Below are 19,558 nucleotides of genomic sequence, written 5' to 3' on the forward strand. Positions count from 1 at the left end.
TTTCAAAGGAAAGAGAAGTGTGTAACACAACACACACACCAACTCTTCCCTGAGAAGCAAAGGTGTCTGATTCAAGACTAAAGTTTTAGGGTTTGGATGCCAACAGGTATGAATTACCCATACTGTCTCAGTGGGTACTTGCTATACAGTCACAGAAGAACAAAAAGAACCACCTCACTGAAGAGAGATTTTCATCAGCTCTGTGTAGATGTATTGACAAATTCCAGACAAAATACAACCCTTGTGGATTACTTTCACTTCTTATTCCTGACTTGGGAATGCTCACTGGCATGCAAGCATGTCACTTTCCATCATTATGACTCAGAGGGGGTTTGAGGGTCATAGAAGGACTCAAAATAAGTGGGTTGCCTTTAATAATTTGGTAGTGAAATTAATAATGCTCAATTATCTTTGAGTCACTCGAAGTTGAACTTAACATGAGAAACGTGTTCCACTGCAGCACAAAATACTGACACACATTAAGAGGTCACAAAAACAGGAGAGAACAGCTATTTTCCTGAATGGAAGGAATTATAGCTTCATGTTCCATCCCTAGAACTCCCTCCCTCCCTCCCTCTCTTTTTCTCTTCCTCCCTGGCACAGACATCTAATGAATACCTACCATGGAAAGGGCACTGTAATAAGTACTCCTGTGAGTAGATTGTGTCCTCAGGTACTTTGTAAGATTAACAGAAAAGACAAGACTAGCAAAAACAGAAACAGGCCCCTCAAGGTTCCTACAAAATAGCATAGACTCCAGACACTGGCTCCCTTTAAATAACTCAATACTGGATACCCCACCAAAGTAAGCAAGAGTTGATCATCTGATAAATTAAAGGAACATTTGTAAAAGGCATCTGAGAAAGTTCATCCATTTATACTTATTGTATGTATTATTTTACTGGACTTATTAAAGAAAGTCTTTGTGTGATAAATTTTTGAGGCCCTGAATACCTGAGAATATTTCAAACTTACATTTAAAAGATGTCTAGCAGGGTATAAAATTCTAGGTTACAAGTTTTTTTCCCTCTCAATAGTTTGAGATTAGCACTTCACTTCCTTCCTGTATTTTGAGTACTGAGACTTCAATAGCCTTTGTAAATGATCTGCTTTTTCTTTCTGAGAAGTCTTCTATCCATCTTTGATGTTTTTAAATTTTAATATAATGTGTTTAGATATAATGTTTATCTTATATATCCTGTTTGGAAAAATCTTAATCCTTTTAAACTGCAGTCATCCATATTTTATTAAGACTTTATTTCCTCACTTACCTCTCTTCCACTTATTTTTTTTCTCACCTTGGGCTCTTATTATACTGACTTGACACTTCTCCTTCCATTCTCTGTATGTCTAAAACTTTTAAAAATTATTTTTCAACTATTTCTCCCTTTCTGATGTCTTCTAGGAAATATTTCAGTCTGGTCATTCAGCTCATTAATTCATTTTTCATCTGCATCTATGTTGTTATTAACCTCACCCCTCAACCAAGATCTTTAATTCAACTAATATTTTTCACAGCTTGTATTTCTGAATGCTTCTTGGTAATTATTTATTCCTGCTTCGTGTTATCAATATGTTCCCTTGGCTCTTCAATGATATTCTAGTTTTATTTCAATTATTGTTTTGACAGTTCATCAATTCTGCTCTGTATGGTAGGGTCTGTTAAGTTGTCTTCCTTTTGGAATAGACATACTATTATGTCTATTCCATAAGACATGTTATTTAAGAGGACCAGTGCTCAGTAATTTTTAAGGTTACAACAGCAGTTTTCTGATTAAGCAGACTACCTGGGTTATAACTGTCTCAGACTCGTAACAGAAACTTTACTCTTATACAGGATAGAAGATAGAAGGAAGTCACCCTTCTAAAGGTTTATTCACATATCAAATAAAAATACTTGCAATTAAAATAAGGTTATCACCAAGTGACTGCCCATGATTGTATAGCTTAAAGTATCAGTTCTGTGTGTGGTTGCTTTAATCAGACAACATAACTATCTATTGCTAGATATTGCTGTTTAAACATGATAATATAATGTTTTAAAAACTGCTAAACAGAGCAACATCATTATGTTTAAAGATGGCACATAAAGAATAGGATGTAATAAAATAACTGCTATCTTGGTATTTTTTCATTGTGACTTTTTCACATCATACTTAATATGTTAAGGATTCTGCAAAAATTCTGCAGAGGCAGTTTGGTTCATCCCAGGTGGTCTGCTTCTTACCTGTGATAGCCACTGGTAGTCACTAGTACAGAAGTTGGGACTCTCTTTGGGCATGGCTAAACTAAGAAAAATAGATGTGGGGCGAAAACAGCATTTGCCTGGGAACTGGTAGACCTAAGTTCCAACCACAATTCTGTCACACAATAGCTATATGATCTTGGACACATGACCTAACACTCTAGGTTTCATTTTCTTCATGTATAAAAGCATGGTTGAATTAGATCATCTCTAATGTCCCTTCAAGCGTACAAGTTTATCATTTACTTTCATCAGGATATCTCATTCTAAATCGACATAATATTTTATGTACAGGAATCTTTAGAACAAAAAATAAATAAGTATACTTTTACATATAAACTATGCAATCTCATACAAAACAATAAAGATGTCTTTATGCAAAGGGTCCAATTCCTAACTTACTCTGTAATAAAACTCAGTCTAACCATTTCCTTTGTTAACTTTAGTCCTAAGTATAAGCTGTCTCAGGGCATTTTCACAGCTTTTTACCAATCTGCCCTTGTTTAGCTTTTAGCTATTAAATCTATAGACTCCAAACACTAAATCTAGATTAATAGGTCCCTACTAAAAGTTCCAGTGTCTCAGCTAGTTCTTGTGCTCCCAGCTTAATCTTTTCTCTTATCTTCCCCAGTAATCAGCCTTTGCATAGTTCCCAAGTCTCAGCCCCTTTCTCCAATTCCCATTATTTTTCTCTCCTTTTTGAATCTGAGTTTCTGAGCTGCCTTTTATGCTAGAGGCATATGATGTCATTGTGTCTACCCCCAGCTGTTCTTAATTTTCTCTCAGATCAGCTCTCTTGAAGGACTCTCAGCAGGCCCAAAGACACAGCCCTCCCTTCTAGGGTGCAGATGAAAAGCTGGGGTGGAGGGGGAAAAAGGGCAGTTCACCAACCCATAATGACTAATCCTAGCAAAATAAAGGGCAGGGCCCTCTTAATAAACACAGCACTCCAGGAAGAGGGTGGAGCCAACTGAATAAGCCCCAGGCTCTGATGAACTGAGTGTGCTCTTGGAAGCTGTCATAGCAACAGGAGTTTGCAATCCAAGATGTTGACTATCTCTACCTAAGGCAGTTCTCTAAGACTGGAGCATCACCCTCTGCAGCTGTCCTTGCTTTTCACTGTCATGAAGCACCTGGCTCTAACCTCCCACAATGCCAGCCTCCTGCCTCCAACCAAGGCCTGGTCTTCTCTGTTTACACAGTTAAAATGAATTGTGGGGGACCCTAGACAAATTTAGCTTTCTCATCCACGGATGCCCAATGTTTTGCGGTGTTACAGAAAAAGCCCTCATACACCAATTCATATGACTCATAATTCTTATTGGAATCATGTTTCAACATCCACAGGGCTGCTTGAAAAATGATGATCTAATGATACTTTATGCAAAGGAATGAACCTCTGAGGTGGAAATTCCTACTATGTAACAGCAACCAGGCTACAGCAGATAGGATAGTGCCCATGCTAGTAACTTTGGAATGAACTACTAGGGTAGTGGTAGAAACATTTTTCTTGCCTCATCCTATTTAGGCCAGCAGCCAGTTGAGAATAAATATCTCCAGAACAGGGGAATTTTGATGAAGGAAGGGAAGGAGAGAGTAGGAGAACACAGTGGAAACTCATGAGGCAGGACCTAAAGGATGTGTTAGCAACAGTACTCAGCCCTGGCTACAGATTAGAATCTCCTGGGGAGGTGCTATTTTTTAAGTTTATTTTTAAATAATTTAAAAACTATATAAAAGTTGTAAAAACTGAACAGACAGCTGTCACACATCCAGCATTCCCTGTGTCAAAATCTTATAAAACTATGGTATAGTTACCAAAACTAAGAAATTAAACTTGGTACAATACTATTAATATAGCTGCAGATTTTATGTGGATTTCATCAGTTTTTCACTAATGTCCATTTTTTGTTCCAGAATCTGATTCAGGATACTACATTGCATTTAGTCATCATGTCTCTTCTCCAATCTAGGACAGTTCATCAGTCCTTCCATGTATTCACAACCTAACACATTGAAGAGCACTGATCAGTTATTTTCTATAATGTGCTTCACAAGTTTTTCCACTAATGTCCTTTTTTGTTTGTTTGTTCCAGGATTGAATCCAGAATACTATGTTGCACTTAGTCATCATAACTTCCTAGTTGCCTTCAATCTATGTAAATTTCTCAATGTTTCCTTATTTTTCATGACTTTGATAATTTTAAAGATTACTTTGCAAAATGTCCCCCAATTTGGGTTTATCTGATAGTTTCTCATGATTAAATTGGGATTATATATTTTGGAGAAGGATAGCATAGTGCCTTTCTCATCATATGTTATCAGGAGGTACATGATATCAACATGACATCCTGGTGATGTCAGCCTTGATCACTTGCTTAAAGAGAAATCTTTTAGGTCTTTCCACTAAGGAAAAAAAAAACGATTATTTTTTTAAAAAACTATTTTGCTGATACAATTACAGATGCATATGAAGGTGAAAATGTAGTACAGCGAGGACTTGTGCATCCCTCACCCAGTTTCCCCCAAAGGTACATGTGTATATTCTTGTAACCACCATCACAATCCAGAAACAGAAAAATTCCACCACCTCATAACCCATCTCTCAATATCCCTAACCCCTGGACACCACTAATCTGCTCTCCAGCTTTTTAACCTCATCATTTTTGAAATTATATAAATAGAATCGATCAGTATGTGACCTTTTGAAATTGGCTTTTTTCATTCAGCATGATGCCCATAATATCCATCAAAGTTGTGTGTTATCTGTAGTTCATGCTTTTCATTGCTAAAGAGTATTCCAGGGTATGGATATACCAGTTTGTTTAATCATTCACCTATTATTCACCAAAAGAACATTTGGATTCTCTCCAGTTTTTGATTATTGCAATTAGCTCTGTTATGAACATCCGTGTACAGGTTTTTGTATGGATAGAAATTTTCATTTCTCTGGAATACATGCCCAGGTGTGTGATTGCTGAGTTGTATGGTAAATTTATGCTTAGTTTTATAAGAAACCACTAAACCATCTTCCGCAGTAGCTGTGCCATTTTACTTTTCCACCAGCAATGTATGAGAAATCTGGTTTCTTTACATTCTTGCCAGCCTTTGGTATTAATCACTATTTTTATTTTAGCTATTTGAATAGATGTATAGTGATAACACCTCATGGTACTAACTTGCATTTCTGTAATGGCTAGTGATATTGAAATTCTTTTCATGTATATATCTTCCATTTACATATCATCTTTTTCTAAAAGATTTTACTCATTTATTTGACAAAGAGAGATCACAAGTAGGCAGAGAAGCAGGCACAGAGAGAGAGAGGGAAGCAGGCTCCCCACTGAGCAGAGAGCCTGATGCGGGACTTGATCCCAGGACCCTGAGACCATGGCCTAAGTGAAAGCAGAGGCTTAACCCACTGAGCCTCCCAGGCACCCCTACATATCATCTTCAGTGAGATGTCTGTTGCTGTTTTTTACTTATTTTCTAATGGGATTGTTTTTTATTCTACTGAGTTTTGAGAGCTCTTTATTGCCAGATATGTGATTTGCAAGTAGTTTCCCCAGTTTATCACTTAGTATTTTCATCCTCTTTTACAAGGACTTTTACAGAGCAAAAGTTTTTAACTTTGATGAGTTCTAATTTATTATTTTTGTTCACTGTTTAAAAGTCTAAATAAATCTTTGCCTAGTCTTAGATCCAAAAGATTTTCTCCTGTGTTTGTTTTCTGAACGATTTATAGTTTTACATTTTGCAAACTTACATGACCCATTTCAGAATTATGCCAGCATAGGGTGTGAGGTTTAGATCAAGGCTTTTTTTGGTTTTAGAGTTTTTTGTTTTGTTCTGTTTTGTTTTGCCTATGCATGTTCAATTATTCCCACATTTGTTAAAAAGACTATCCTTCATTGAATTGCTTTTGCAACTTTGTTAAAAATCAGTTGGGCATATTGTGTGGATCTACTTCTGGGTTCTTTGTACTGTTCCATTGATCTATGTGTCTATTCCTCTATCAAACCACACTGTCTTGATTAATATAGCCATATAATAAATAAGTCTTTAATAACCAGTCTAGACTGACTCCTCCTGCTTTATTCTTATTTTTCAAAACTGTTTAGCTACTCTGGGACTTGGATATTTTCATATAAATTTTGAAACAATCTTCTGATTTCATCTCTAATAAGAACTTGGACATCAACACTTCCATTCTTACAAGAAGAACTAGACAAACTGAAAATTCAGTGACTTTTCTTGGATCCATCAAAGAAATAAGGTTTCAGGGAAAACCATCACCCCCAAAATCTGGAGAGTCAAGAACACCCAGCTGCAATTTACTTACCTACAAGAGAAGATTTTGGAATTAAAAACTGGTAGGAATACCAAAAATGATGTTTTGAAAAATCATTGGAGGCTGAGTGTGGACTACTATGAGAATGAGAAACTTTTGAGGATTGTAGGCACAGAAGCACCCTCAAATTTCAGGAAATCCATAAGTTCCCATAGTAAAGATCTGAATAAGATCCTCTAGTGGACTGGTAAGGGGAGGGAAAGAGGAATCATTGTGCTATATGCTTAAAGTGTCTCCATAACTCTATGGGGAAATAAACTGCCAGCACCTTACTCCATCTGGGGGAGGGCATTGCTCTTGCTCCAGCCTTCTCTAACCAACTGCAGAAAGATAAAGACAGAACAGCTTTAAAGAAGACAGAGTGGGGAGGAATGCCTTATAAAGGAACAAGCCTAAGAAGTGCATCAGACTTCTTGTCAGAAGTCATGCAAACCAGAAGAGAGTGGAGTGAAATATTTGAAGTGTTCAAAGAAAAACCCATCAACCCAGATCCGATAGCCAGCAAAACTACCCTTCAGAGGTGAAAGAGAAACAAAGTCTTTTTCAGAAAAACAAAAATTGAGGGAAATGAAAACAGACTTGCCCTGCACAAAATGTAAAAAGAAGTTCTACAGGGGGGAGGAAAATGATACAGATCAGAAACTCAGACTTTTATAAAAAAAGGAAAAGTGTCATAGAAGGGATAAAGCAAGGTAAATTAAAATGTTTTATTTTTCTAATTCTTAATTGATCTAAAAGATAACTATTTAAGTAATAATAATAATATGTTGATTGACTATAGCATATAGATAAGTGAAATAAATTACAGCAAGGTCACAAGGGATGGGAGAGAAGATTCGATAGCTCTCTGTTATAATACACCTACACTACAGGTAAAGTGGAATAGTGTTATTTGAAGATGGACTCTTAGTTAAAAATGGGTATTGAAAACTCTAGGGCAACCACCAAAAATTTTATAAAAAGTATAACTGACAATCTAATAGAGAAGATAAAATGGAATTACATAAAATCTCAATTAAAACCAGAGAAGGAAGGACAAAAAGTGGGGGGATCATTTTCTTTTTTCTGAAGTTTACTTTATCTGATAATATAGCAATTCCCACTTTATTTTTGAATATTTGCATGGCATATTTTTTCTATTTTTATTTTCAACTTATTTATATATTAACTATAAAATATAAATAGTAAATGGTAAGACTATTATATTTCCCTTTCCATACTTTGTTAGAACTGAATTACTAAGGCCAGCCCACACTCAATGGAGGGGAATTAATCTCCACTTCCAGAAGGGAAAAGCATCAAAAAATTTCTTGACACATGTTAAAACCACCATAATAATTAATAAATATTTGGGGGGTAATACTTTGAAACTATACTAATATCTCACCCTCCAAAATTATTATCAGGCTTAGTTCTTTTTATATGGGAATGGCATTTAGAAAACAAAATGTGATCCTAGGTGAGCTCAATTCTACTTGAATGTTGCTGCTTCTAGGCCCAGTTAGTGGACAGAGCTAGGAAATATATGCAAGTAAAATAATTCATGTATGAATACATATTGATGGTTGCTTTTGTATCTATCTTTACATGTATATATACTTATATAAGTGTATGTACAGATATGTTTATATAAGTTTTTTTATATGGCTATCTCTGACTTTAATCTAGTACCACAGGGTTTATTCTAGCTTTCCCTGCTTGCTTATTTGTAAATTTATTTCTATGGCAGACTCTTTGAGGTGTCTTTTAAAATACAAATGCTTATGGGGCGCCTGGGTGGCTCAGTAGGTTAAAGCCTCTGCCTTCGGCTCCGGTCATGATCCCAGGGTCCTGGGATCAAGCCCCACATCAGGCTCTCTGCTTCCCCATCTCTCTCTGCCTGCCTCTCTGCTACTTGTGATCTCTGTCTGTCAAATAAGTAAATAAAATCTTAAAAAAAATACAAATGCTTAAGAGTTCTATCCAATATCAGTTAAGTTGGCTGCATCCATATGTTTTAAATATACACCCAGGCAAGACCAGATACATAACTTGTAGGGCCCAGTACAAAATGAAAATGTGGAACTCCTTGTTCAAAAAGCAATAAAAATGTGTTATTAAAGGTACTAAAATATAAAGATTTTTATTTTTTTCTGCAGTCTCTCATTCAGCTTGTCATGGTATTTTCTATTTGTAATTGAATGTTACCCTAAGCCAAGAAAAAGTATAGTTTTAAATTATTAACATATATTTTACTGTCCATCTTTTTATTATGCAATGCCAGTTTTAATTAAAAATATCAGACCATTTAACTCATGTACAGATCAGTAAAATCACACAATTTATATTTCATACATTATCCCTAGAAGGTGCCTTGAGTTGGCCAGAAAAGAGACACAGGTCAGATCTGGTAAGTTGGAAGGAAGAAGGGATGGTCACCCAGATATGGAATAGGCCTAAAGGAATAGGCCTCTCCGAGACATACAGATTCTCATTGGGTAAGCATAGACCCTTACAGGCAACTGGGAGACCTACCCCATGACTTGTGCCATGTATGTGTGGGGCAGGGTTTGACAACTGTTGAGTCCCCCCTTCCACCACCTGCTAGATTGACATGCTGTGCTTTATCAAAGGGCAGGGAAATTTTGATAGGCTTCTCCCTTCCTGTGAGTCTGCTACCGCAGCCAAGAGCATATAGGCAGCTCTTAAGGGTATTACAACCTCTCTGCAAGGATGCACTAGGTACCTGACTCAGAGACAGGTAAGAGGCTCACCACCATCGAGCTGCCCATGGAATGTACCTGGTACATGCAAGGATGGTTATTATCATGCCCCACCCTGCGGGACTGCAGAATACATACACTTGACTTTGACTCTCCCCACCTCTAGGCTTCTGCTGGGAATGGATGGACATGGATGGGCAAAGATAAGGGGGCCCAGGGTACCAGGAATCAAAAGAGTGGCAATAAAGAATGCATCTTGAAGATATGGGAAGGTAGTGGGAGGTGGAACTGTATGTGAATCAAGGTTCCAAGACCCCAGTGTCCCACTGGCCTTCACATACAAAATATATAACATTCTAAGATAAAATTATTAAGAATTTCAAATGGCAATAAAAGAGCATTAAACCCCAGCATAGAGCCCCCTTCTGAGCTTAGGACCCTGTATACTGCATTGGTCACTGCCTATGTAGCTGTGTTTGCCCCTGGTGATCCTAATGTTCAGCCAGAGAGAACAACTGAACTACATATTACAAGAACTGATGGTCAAGGTGGTCTTGTTTAAATCAGGTCCCAGACTACCAGAGACCCCACAGAAAACCAGGGATGGAGACACCAATCCAACAGAAGCTAAAAGGAGGAGACCAGACTAGATGTCACTGCCTGAGGCTGTCATTGTAAAAATCACAGTAAGGAAGCAGGGAGCTCAAGCCCTCAGTTTTGAAGAGTCTTTCATTTCCCTCTCTCTGTTAGAGCCCAAAGCTCTACCTCAGTGCCCGCGGGTTGCAAGTTGGCCTTCCTTGCCCAATGTGAAGAGTTTTTATATACAAGTTATATAGATCTAAGCAAATTGCAGGTGTTGGTTAAATCATGAAGGCCACCTCTCAGCTCCTTCTATTTTTACTGATTTTACCTACCAGCTGGTCAGGATCATAGCAAAGACAATGGAGGCTACTCCAGACAGCCATCTGGGCTTGGATCCAGTGCTTATCAGCTTAATTCTAGAGTCAGAATGCACAAATCATCACTTCTAGCTCCCCAGCATGACAGAAGCTCCTCAAGGAGCTACTTTCCACTTTTTTCAAACCTTGGTTCCTTTTAGAACTTTCTACCTTCTGCCTACTTCTGTACTTGGCACACAGCAAATACTCACTCAATATTTGGAGCCTGCTTGCTTCAGGCCTCTTTGTGACTCAGTTCTTGCATTCTCTCCCACAACTTCTATCACCTTTCTTAGCTTCTTACTCAGGCCGAACTCCTGTCACCTCCTAGAGTTCTCTTTCTAACCTTTCTCCAATATCCTAATGTCACTTTATTATACCACAGTAATTACATTTACATTGCAGGACAAAAAAAAAAGTAAAACAAGAACATATACATATTGGGGGATTTATCACAGGCCCTTTCTGACCGTTTGGCCCTAAAAGTCAGTCTCCTGGGGAAAGATGGACAAGTTCAGTGTGAAGAACTGGAGCTCTGTAATTTAAATCCTAAACCTGCCTCTTACCAGGTTTCCATGTGACCTTGCAGAAGAAAAGAAGTTACTATACTTCTTTGTCCCCTAGATTCACTATCCTGCTTTTCTCACCAGGAAACTGTCTGGTATGGATTATATCAATAGGCTTCACTGGCTGCTGGCTTCTGATTGATTCAGCTTGGCCAAAAAGAACACTGGACAGTGATAAAAGATTAGGAGAAGAGTGTAGCTTCCTTTTTAGCTTCCTCCCTGTGGGGAGTTGGCTATTTGACAGAAGACCATTGCTCATTTCAGTCCTACCTGCTCTAGAGGTCTCTACTTATATATGTTCTCTTTCAATATACTTCTTTCCCTAATCCTTTTGGGCTTAGGTGGGGTGTGGGTGGTAACAGATTCAATGTACTAGTTCCAGTGTTTCATCAGCCCCTGGGGTTGCCCTACAACCATGACTATACCTTGTAAATTGTCCCTTTACTAACCCTCCTTAAGCTTTCCTACTTTGAGCATATCATATGTTTCCTGTTAGGACCCTGACTAATACAGAGCCTTACCCCCTACAACATTAAAGTGGAGATAGCAATGTCTATATCACAAGATAACTGTCAGAATTTAAATGAGACAAATTATATGAAAGCATCCAGCAGTGTCTGTCATAAAACAGATGCCAAATTAGCTCCTTTCTCTCATTACCTTCTTCTTCAAAAGCTAGTTTAGTTTTTAGGTTTTAGTCCAAGCATTGCCTCTTAAGAGCTAAATAATTTTCAGCAAGTTGTTTCACCATTTGCAAAGTGGAATTCATTTAACAAATTAATCCTACCAATATTAACTTACCTTCTGTTATGTACTATGAACTGATTTGAGCAGTGAGTTAAGACTACCTGTCTTGCCTACTTCACAGAATTATTGTAAAGAACAAAAAAGGCAATGATTCCTTACATATCGCAAACTACCAAAATTCATCCAAGATGAAACCGAAGCACTGAACAGTCCTATGATCATTATGTAAATTCAATTTTAGTTGAAACCTTCTGAAAAATAAATTTTCAGGCCCAGATGATTTCACCAGCAAAGTTTATACAACATTTAAAGCAGAAATAATACCAATTCTACAAAATCTCTTCCAAAAAATAGAAAAGGAAGTTTCCAGCTTATAGAAAGTGGCAAACCTAACACTGATACCAAAATCAGACAAAACAATTCTAAAAAAGTAAACTATAGACCAATATCCCTCATGAATATGGACATAGAAATCCTCAACAAATATCATATAAAATCCAGCAATATATAAAGAAACAATATGGTACAATCAAGTGAGGTTTATCATGGATTATAAAGTTTGTTCAAATATAGAAAAATTAGTTGATGTAATCTACAATAAAAAAGCCTAAAGAATAAAACTACATGATTGTATTAATTGATGCAGAAAAGCATTTTATAAAAAATCAACATAAAGTAATGATAAAAATTCTCAGCAAGTAGGACTGGAAGGAAACTTCCTCAACCTGATCGAGAGTGTCTCCAAAAAACCTACAGATAACAACAAGCTTAATAGCAAAAGACTAAATATTCTCTCCCTAAGACTGTGGCCAATGCAAAACTTCTCTCTCACTACCAATTCAACATCATATTGGAAGTGTTAGTCAATGCAATAAGGCAAGAAAAATAAACAAAAGGCATAAATATTGGAAAGAAAGAAATAAAATTCTATTTGCAGGCACATAACTTCCTATACAGAAAATCCCAAGGAATCTACCAAAAAAAAAAAAAAAATCCAATAAACCAATGCATGAGTTTACTAAGGTGGTAGGATACAAACTCAACATGGAAAAATCAGTCCTGTTTCTGGGTACTCCTAAAGTACCACTGGAAACTAAATACATATATTTATATATACACATATATAACATATATTAAACATATATTTATATACATAAATTTATGTATTTATATACATAAATTTATGTATATAAATATATAAATATATTTTATATATATTAATTAAATTTAATTGTATATATTTTAGTATATTAAAATATATTATATATATAAATATATAAATATATAAACATATATTTATGTATATATATATTATATATATATAATATATATATATTTATGTATATATTATATATATAAATATATAAATATATAAACATATATTTATGTATATATCTATGCATACACACCATTATAGTAGCTCAAATAAAATGAAATACTTTGGTATAGATTTAACAAAATATATCCAGCTTTTGCATGCTGAAAACCATAAAACAGTGATGAAAGAAAACAAAGATTTAAACAGATCTAAGGGGCACCTGGGTGGCTTAGTCAGTTAAGCATACAACTCTTGATTTCAACTCATGTTGTGCTCTGTGCTTGGCATGGAGCCCAGTTAAAAAGTAAATAAAATAAAGTGTTTTTGCTCAGAAAGTAGAGTGTGTGTGTGTGTATATATATATATATATACACACACATATATACATATATATGTATATATATATATATATAATTTTGGTACATGTGGGTGGCCAGTCAGTTGAGTGTACAACTCTTGATTTCAACTCAGGTTGTGGTCTCAGAGTCATGACACTGAGTTCCACATCAAGCTCCATGCTTAGCACAGAGTCTCCTTAGGATGCTCTCTCTCCCCCGTCCTCTGCCCTGTCTCCCACTCATCCTCTCTCTCTTTCTCTCTCTCTGTTTTTAAATAAACAAAACCTTTTTTAAAAAAATTGAAAAAATAAAAAAGTTAAAAATTAAAATTAAAAAATTAAAAAGATCTAAATATACAGAGATATACTGTGTTCATGGATTGGAGAAACAACATAATATAAATGTCAGTTCTTCCTAAACTGATCTACAGATGTAATACAATTCCAATCAATATCCCAACAGAACTTTTTCCTAAATTTCCAGGTAAATGAACTGTAAAATTTATTTGAAAAGCAAAGGAACAAAAAGAGCTAAAACAATTTTTCAAAAAAGGATACAGTTGGAGGAATAACACTATCTGATTTTAGGATTTACTATATAAATATAGTATATAATATACTATAATATATAGTAAATATTATTATATTACTATAATATATAGTAAATATACTATATAAATATATAAAATAAACTATTGGGACTTCATCAAAGTAAGAACTTCTGCACAGGGGTGCCTAGGTATCTGTCAGTGGAGCTTCCAGCTTTTGATCTCAGGTCTTGATTTCAGGGTTATGAGTTCAAGCCCCATGTTGGGCATGGAGCCTGCTTTAAAAACAACACAACAAAAAAGCGCTTCTGCTCAACAAAGGAAACAATCAACAAAATAAAAGGCAACCTAAGGAATGGTAGAAGATATTTACAAATGACATATCTGGTAAAGGGTTAGTACCCAAAATCTATAAGAACTTAACAAACCCAATAGCTAAAAACAAATAATCCAATTTAAAAATGGGCAGAAGACAGGAATTGACATTTTTCCAAAGAAGACATACAGATGGCCATCAGACACACAAAAAGATGCTCAACATTACTGATCATCAGGGAAATGCAAATCAAAACCATAGTGAGATACCACCTCACAACTGTCAGAATTGCTAAAATCAAGAACAGAAGAAACAACAGGTGTCGATGACAATGTGGAAAAAAGGAAACCCTCCTACACTGTTGGTAGGAATGCAAGCTGGTGCAATCATTCTGGAAAACAGTACGGGGTTCCTTAAAAAGTTAAAAATAGAACTACCCTATTATCAGCAATTACACTATTAGCTATTTACCCAAAGGATACAAAAATACAGATTCAAAGAGGCACATCACCCCAATGTTTATAGCAGTTATCAACAATAGCCAAGTAATGGAAAGAGCCCAAATGTGCATCGACTGATGAATGGATAAAGAACATGTAGTATATATATACACAATGAAATATTACTCAGCCATTGAGAAGAATAAATCTTGACATTTGCAATGATGTGGATGGAGCTAGAGCATATTATGGTAAGTGAAATAAGTCAGTTAGAGAAAGACAAGTACCATATGATTTCACTCATATATGGAATTTAAGAAACAAAACAGATGAGCAAAGAGGAAAAAGAGAGAGAGAGAGAGGCAAGCCAAGGAACAGACTCTTAACTATAGAAAACAAACTGGTGGTTACCAGCAGAGAGGTAGGTGGGGGGAGATGGGTGAACTAGATGATGGGGTTTCAGGAGTGTACTTCTTTTGATGAGCACTGAGTGATGTATGGAAGTGCCAAATCACTGTATTGTGATTTGGCACTTCAGGTGTGATTTTGGAAGTGCCAAATCACACCTGAAACTAATGCTATACTATACGTTAGCTAATTAGAATTTAAATAAAAACTCAAAAAAGAAGACTTACTATAAATCTACACTAATCAACACAGTATGGTACCAGCAAAGGGAAGAAACCACAGATCAGTGAAACAGAGTCCAGAAATAGATTCACATAAATATGGCCAATTGATTTTTGACAAAGGTACAAAAGCAATCCAACGAAGAAAAGGTATCATCTCCAATAAGTGGTGCTGAAACAATTCTATACCCATAGGCAAGCCTTGACCTAAACTGCAAAACTCATACAAAAATTAACAAGATTGGTAAGTGATCCAAATGTAAACATAAAACTATAAAATTTTAAGGAAAAAAAACACAGGTGAAAATCTTTATGACCTGGAGTTAGGTGGAGTTCTTAGATATGATACCAAAAGCATGACCTATACAAAAAAAGTTGATAAAAGTGGACTTCATAAAACTTTAAGTCTTTGTTCTGTGAAAGAAATTGTACAGAGAATAGAAAGATAAGCCACAGACTGTGAGAAAATATGTTCAAACAATGTACCTGACAAAGGACCTGTATCTAATATATACAGAACTTTCTAAAATCAACCCTTCATACCCCATCCATAACATTATCTGGTTCAGCTTGCTCTCACTGAGAATGTACTCTTGGCCTCTAGCTATTTCCACATCCAGTGTCTCACTGATTCCTTATACCAACCCTTAAAGGGAGGTAGTAATTATTATCCCCATTTTAGGATTAGAAAACTGAGGCACCAATAGTAAACAGAGAACAAATATTAAGTTAGATGGGAAACTGGATAATAAGGCACTTCTATCTTAATCCAAGATTATACCATTTTGATTTCCCATTATGATACAAAGTTATAATTCATGGAGTTAGTAAGGGTTTTTATAAAGAAAAAAGTTTTTGCTGGAATAGGTAGCACACTAGGTATGGGAAGCCTGGTAATCTGAATTGAGCCCAACTTAGGGGTATATGCCTAAATTGGAGGCTTCCATGCCTGCAAGATATGGCAGGCAAGACATCAGGTGATTAAAGGAAAGACTTCCTGGCTGACCAGGGGCCTCCATGCTCCAGTGTGTGGTTGGAGAAGCTCATGGAGTCTTTGAAAGAGAACGAATATTCTCAAACTTCTTTCAGACTCAGAGGTAAGAGAAAATAGGGAAAGTAAAATAGAGAAATGGAAGTAGGAAAAGATATCCAAAATGCCATTTCTTCTGCCTTAGCAAGGTCAGTTTAACACATTATCTTCCTCCTTGCCTTCTTTCTAGTTTCATGTTTTAGATTTCAGATAAAGTACTTAACTATATTACTTTTATTAAGACATGATCATGATCATTAGTGTGAATCACAGTGTCAAAAAGCCCAAGTGCCTTTTGGGACATCCAAGTTGACCAGATTTTTTCTTCCTCAGCCTCATAGTATAAACAGTGACGTAGCAATGGGTAATTCATATATCCAGGATCATCATTCCCATTGCGACTTTTAAATACCTATTAAATCTGGTGTTGATGAATGGAAATACTGTTTTCAAGTAAATAGACCTTATAACATAAATAATCCAACATCAGATATCATTTTAGATCAAGCCAAAATGGGCTGTGCAAGATAAAGGAGACCCCTGTGTTAGTGAGAATTTGAACCATATCTCATCCAGTGTAAAGGTCAGTTTTCCATTTGGCAAGAGTAGATTTAACATAGTCCATTTAAAACATGCTCTTTGCAATTCACTAGGGATTTAAGAAAGGTGGAAAACCTTAAACAGGTGCACTTTATTCTAGAAACCCTTTATTGGACACCTGTACACATACAAAGATGACAATCAATAGCAAGAATAAAGGTTTGTGTTTTTTTTATCTCATTTCCACAGTATACTTTCTTTCATATGCCTCCAATCAACAGTGTTCTACCTCTGGAATTCCAAGCTCAACTTGCATCTAAGCACTGTCAAATGAAAAGGAGATAATAAAATTACTAGTGTGTTGCAAGGTGATTAAATTTACATAATGACTCTGGATTTGATTGAATGCCAGATCCCCCCTCCAAAAAAATTACCTGTAGAGGCATTAAATCTTACAGCCACACACACTTCACTGCATTTACGTTTTATCCACAGAAGCTTCAGTTTATCTTAGCAGAGATTACTGCCATCCCTCCACAGGAACACAGCATGCAGGTAATGCCTGGAAGCTTATTCAGGAAAGTGGCAGGGGCTCATGCAGCTGATTTGCAGAACAAATATCAGAAAAAAATGTGAGACAGTCATTGTGTTCATCCAGAGAAAAGATCGTACCACAGGCTCAGAGGCAGACCTTTCTACTCTCTTGAAACTGAAAAGACTTCTTAAAATGCCACCCAAATACTTTCTTCTGAAACCAAAGGCTTCCTCCCACTAACAAACTTTAAGGAGCTCCCCACGGGCTTGCCCTTCCAGGAGTATACTGTCAAAGAGTGAGGCCGTGGTGGGCCAGATTTGCAATCAGGTTGGTAGATAACCGTGTTCTCTCACCCTAAATATTATCTCAGATCAGGATTACAAAATGGGGGCATTTTCTCATTGTTCAGTTGCTGTATGACCCTGGATGACAGTCTTTGAAATAAAAACATTCACATAAGTCAAAAACCTATGCATTATAGTGATGGCAGGCCCCAAAGCTGATACAGCTTTCAGATTATCCACCATTCCTAATGAAAAAGATTACACAACAAAAGAGCTTTTATTTTTTTAAAGATTTTATTTATTTATTTGACAGAGATCACAAGTAGGCAGAGAGGCAGGTAGAGAGAGGAAGGGGGAAGCAGGCTCCCTGCCAAGCAGAGAGCCCGATGTGGGGCTTGGTCCCAGGATCCTGAAATCATGACCTGAGCTGAAGGCAGAGGCTTTAACACACTGAGCCACCCAGGCACCCCAACAAGAGCTTTTAAATATCATTTGCCTCTAGACCAAGTCACTGGAAAGGGGATGGTACTGGCTCAGAAAGGAAAAGATGTCTTACCACCTTCCAATGGAACATTAAGAAAAGGGACTGTACTATCAGCATGTTGTTCATTCCCTGCATCCCACCTGCTTCAATCAAAGAAAATCAATTACTTCTCTTCCATGACTGATGTAAACTAGTCATTCCACATATCCCTAGCTCAGTTGCAAGCAGATTATTGGCTGGGCAACTATAGAAATCTATTCCACTTCACCAAAGCTCTTGATATTGTTCAATGTTCTATATATCCATCCTTTTCAAGACATCTGACTATTTGCTACCAAATGTGCCTCCATCCCTTGCCAATCATTTGCAAAAATTAAGAGGCAGCTATAGTCCACCTAAAGCCTACCCACAGGGCACCTGCACTACATAAATTGAAGGTAAGACTCAGGTCAGTACATTATTGTTAAATTGTAAATAGTTAACCACAATTGTGGCAAGCAGGTTGCCTTAGCAACCTGAAACAGTACTTTAGCATATGTCCGACCAACAGTACTTACAAAATAACCTTTTAAAACGTGCCATTATTGGGCTATTTTTCAAGTGTGCAACAATTTGAATATAAAAAGACCAAATTTCCAGTTGCCAGCACAAAGTGAGGACTATAAACTAGTGGATTAACATTTTCTAGGCATCTGTTATAGTCCTTAAAAATATGTGTGAGTGCAATAAATAAATAGTTTTAAAGGACACAGGATGTTTTACTATTTCAGAAAAATCTTATTATTTGTTAATTTTTATAATAATCATTTGGAAGGCTAAAATTGAAATTTGTTTCCCTGCAAAATGTTTTTCTTTCTCACACTGGTTTATTATGTTAGAGTTGCTGTGAGTCATGAAACTGCCTTGTTCCATTTTTCTTTTAAAAAAAAAATCCCCAGGGAACTCAGAGAATTAAACTCATAAATTTAATTTCAATATCTGGTAAGCTGTGAGGACAATTATTAAGGCAGTCATTTATGAGTACCTAGGGGAAACCCAAGTGATAAACAGTAGTCAATATGGATTCTTCAAACACAAATCATGCCAAACGAAGCTAATTCCTGTTTGTGATAGGATGAAGAGCGAATGGTAAAAGAAGATGAAGCAAAGTGAACATATCTTAGAGAGAGAACCATCTGATATAATTTAATCTGACATTCTAATAGGAATACCAGAAAAAGACAATAAATAGTGCTAGTAAAAAGAAAAATCTGATGGAATAGCTAGAACTGGTTTGGTATACGCACAAAGTGAGTGAAACCAATGCCAGAGTAGGATAAATTTCAAACACAACACCACCCAGATCAAGGATAACCATCCTTCGGTTATATCAACATGGATCGTAATCTTAGTCAATATAATCAAAGTACATGTAGTTACATATACTACTGGGGAGAAAAATAAATTAAATGCATTATTGATATGTTGGAGCTGTTTAAATCAATCCCATGTGGTGTGTTTTCTAAAGTCAACTATTTCTCATGTAGAGAATCTTCATCAAATACATAT

The 19,558-nt window shown here is 36.2% G+C and overlaps 1 long non-coding RNA gene across 1 annotated transcript in view; it reads right to left on the reverse strand.

Moving 5' to 3' along the window:
- LOC309856050 overlaps nucleotides 1-17,287 on the reverse strand; it is a 169,432-nt gene extending 152,145 nt beyond the window's left edge. Inside the window, exon 1 of the long non-coding RNA XR_014307040.1 lies at nucleotides 17,142-17,287. This is a non-coding gene — a long non-coding RNA (uncharacterized lncRNA). The remainder of the gene's footprint in view (nucleotides 1-17,141) is intronic.
- Between the last annotated feature and the right edge of the window lie 2,271 nt (nucleotides 17,288-19,558).

The sequence above is a fragment of the Mustela nivalis genome (assembly GCF_964662115.1).
Source record: "Mustela nivalis genome assembly, chromosome: X".
Classification (NCBI taxonomy): Eukaryota; Metazoa; Chordata; class Mammalia; order Carnivora; family Mustelidae; genus Mustela; species Mustela nivalis.